This window comes from Monodon monoceros, unplaced genomic scaffold, assembly GCF_005190385.1.
Source record: "Monodon monoceros isolate NGI ecotype Baffin Bay Population unplaced genomic scaffold, NGI_Narwhal_1 Super_Scaffold_9, whole genome shotgun sequence".
Taxonomy (NCBI): Eukaryota; Metazoa; Chordata; class Mammalia; order Artiodactyla; family Monodontidae; genus Monodon; species Monodon monoceros.
The window spans coordinates 12,206,832-12,210,231 of record NW_021703786.1 but is presented as its reverse complement, the minus strand read 5'-3'; positions in this window follow the sequence as shown (position 1 = coordinate 12,210,231).

The window sequence follows — 3,400 nt, the reverse complement described above, 5'->3', positions numbered from 1 at the left end:
TTCCTGACCAGCACCTACTCTACATCCTTCTTGATACCATAAACCCACAGTTCCTTTGGGAAGCGATTCTTGCTCATAATTCTCAGATTTATGTGAAATTCATCCAACCATGATGCAGGTATGTGCCTCGATTAGCTTAAGCAAATCAATGAAACCCATCCCCTTAGCCATAGTGATTGGTTAGGAATTGGATTTCTGACCTGTCAGTCAACCCTGAAAGAACCTAGTGATTTTTTTTCCCAAGGGAGACACAGCGTCTCTCTTCCCTGAAGAAAATGAACAAGAATTCATGTGACACTGGAAGGTACCGGCAGCTATCCTGGGACTCGTACATGGAAGGGAGGTCAGAAAGAGAAAACGGGACCTGCAGGGCATCACAGGGCTGCTGCACCCAGCCTTTCCTGGAGCCAGAGCCTCCCTGTACCCTTTGATCTTGGAACCACAGGGTTCATTTATTCCAGTCTCTTTGAGGTAGTGTTGCTTGTTTGTTTTCCTTCTTGCAACTACTAATATCCTGAGAAATACAGAGTTCTGTATCTGTGCAGAGATACAGAGTCTGTTAAAAGTAACAGCTCGTGACTGAAGCATGGGATTAGCTGAACTGAAAAAGCAGGGAGTTTGGTGAGGACTTTGTTAAGTGGAAGTGGTTTGGTGTGTCTGGGAATTACCTGGAGGCTTGTTAGACACAGATTGCTGGGCACCACCGCCTAAAGGGGGAAGCCCGGGGCGAGGGTGGGGGGGGGGTGTTTGCTTAGAATTTGCATTTCTAATGGTTCCCAGATGCTCCTGCTGTGGTCCGGGCAGGACCTTTTGAGAACCGCTCTCACATGGTACCGCTGGTGCTGGTTGACCTGTGGTCTATTGCATCTCAGTAAAAATCTTTTTTTTTTTTTTTCCTTTAAGTAAAATTCTTTAAGAAAGAGCTCAGGCTGCTTTGAAATGGGCTTATCTGACATCGAAAAAGGGAAACAATTCAGCTTTGCTAAGAAAGGCCTTTCCAGTCTGTCAACTGTTGTCAGTAATCTGGAGTCTGGAAGGCTGTAAATGCAGGTATTTCGACTTCAGTCTGAAGTTAATGTGAATAGAGGCAGGGAGGTGAGAGACTTAACAGGAGAGAATCCTGAGCTCTGACTATGGGTCCTAAGTCCCTCTCTCCACCCTCTCCTGTGAAATATTTGTCTTCCTTATTTGAAGTGGACAGTCAGCTGCTTGTAAAGGCGCAGGGAAGGCGTGGCTTTGGGCATCAAATATTCATCACTTTTGCATGTTGCTCCATCTCTGCAGGGGCCGGAATGGAGGCAAGCGCTCTCCCGCCACGTGGCTAGAGGTAGGGGTGTAGGGGTGACTGTAGTATTGAGGCCCATGCTAGGAAACACATTCCCAACACCAGGTAAAATGCAAGGTATATGACCAGGCAAGCTCTCCCTTTTGGGTTATTGAGCTCATGGAATAGATCCGAAGCCTGCTGTCATTAGATGGGCATTATTTGCGGGACTTCCCTGGCGGTCCAGTGGTTAGGACTCCGCTCTCCCAATGCAAGGGGCACGGGTTCGATCCCTGGTGGGGAAACTAAGATCCCGCACGCAGCGCAGCGCAGCCGAAGTTAGCTGCCCAACACCTAAGGCAAACTCCAGGCTCCTAACTCACATGGATAAGAAGTTGGCAGCTCCCGAAAAGGGCTCCTCGCTGGCACACATGTGTGTCCACAGAGGACAGTCCCCAGGGAGGTCAACCCCCAGGGAGGTCAACCCGAGAGGCTGACTAAGCACTTCAGTCAAGTCTCGGACTCTGAAATGCCCTCTACATTGGTTAATAGTGCAATTCCCACGCTCCCCGCTCCCTCACAGGGGTCTTTATTCTATTTACACTTTTTGTTCGCAACACTTGTGTTGAGTGATCGGGCACGGGTTAGCTTTCATTAGCCTTTGGGCTGCTGGACCTTGAGAAGCAGTGCAGCATAAATGAGCAGATTTTGTTTGTCCCTAGATGCTGGAAGCCAATAGAGAAGAAGTGATGACAGCCTCACTGCTTCTTTGGGGACAAAGTTTGTTCCTCTCATTCTCCTGATAGAATCTTCGCACTTGTCATGGTGTGGGTGGTAATGGTGTTAGGGGAATGGGGCCCCCGTAAAGGAAGGGGATTATAAAATGTTTTCTAGGAGGAGCTCTGTGTGTGTGTGTGCATGTGTGCGCGTGTGTGGGTGATATGAAAGCCTTGGGCGAAAGGACTTGCTCCTTTTATTGTCCTCATTATATAAAAGCCATTATGGCATCAAGACTGTGAGCTAAGCTGAGCTCTCTTTGTGTCAACTCAGAATCTCAACCAGAAAGTAGTTTTGATGGATGGAATATCACCTGTCGAAGGGTGGGTAAGATGAGACTGGAGAGGTGAGCAATACATGCTCATTGAAAACTAAATCAAATAAAAAGTACAGAAAATAAAAAGGAGGAGTCCCCATTCCTTTAAAGAAAAAAGAATAAAAATCCCATTTCCTCTAAGAAACCATAGTTAGCTATTTGATATGTATCTTTCCAAATATGTGCCTTTGTAAATATATATGTATATCTGGTTTTTTAAAATAAAAGCAAAAATAATGTCATTCGATACATATAGTTCTGTAGCATATATGTAGAGTATATATGCATATACTAGATGTAAACAGATATACCTTTTGCACCTAATATTATGGACACTTTCCATAGGTATAGGTGTGTGTTATCCTTTTTACTAACCACAGAATAGTCCATTGGTGGGCATCTCAGTTCTCTTCTGATGTAATCTTCTACTGGTTTAAATGGTTGTTCCCATTTGCTTGCTGGTTACAAACCGTGCTGCAAAGAATATCTTTGTGTCTATATATAGTCCTGTCCTCTGGCAGTGTTGCTACAAAACAGATTCCTAGAAATGGAATCAGGGCAAACGGTATCTTGGTCCAATAGCGTGTGCATTTTAATGTTTGTTTAGCAGTAGTGTTGAATTGTACTCTAAAAGTTTCATCACTACAATTCTAAACTAATTTGGGGTACAAAAATTAGATTATTTTAAACAACATGAAACAATTGTGGGTCATAAAAATTAATACATGTTTGGTTTTCACACAAGTCTTTAGCATTTCTCCTCCTTCTGCCAAAAGGACCCGAGCTCAGTGTACATTTCTTATAGTTATAACTCAGGCAACCTATCTATTAAATAACTGAGTTGTCACAGTAAACCTATAAACAGAATCCTGCTCCACATGTAGGCTGGTTATCTTTTCCTTCTCTAACATAAGCCATGTATTTTGTGGAGCATGGATTCTAGGAAAATAATGTACAATATACCTGTTACCATATGCAGATGTGCACTGCATTTGGAAAAGAGCAGTGAATTCTATTGACTATTTCAGTGGTTCTCAGCTGTT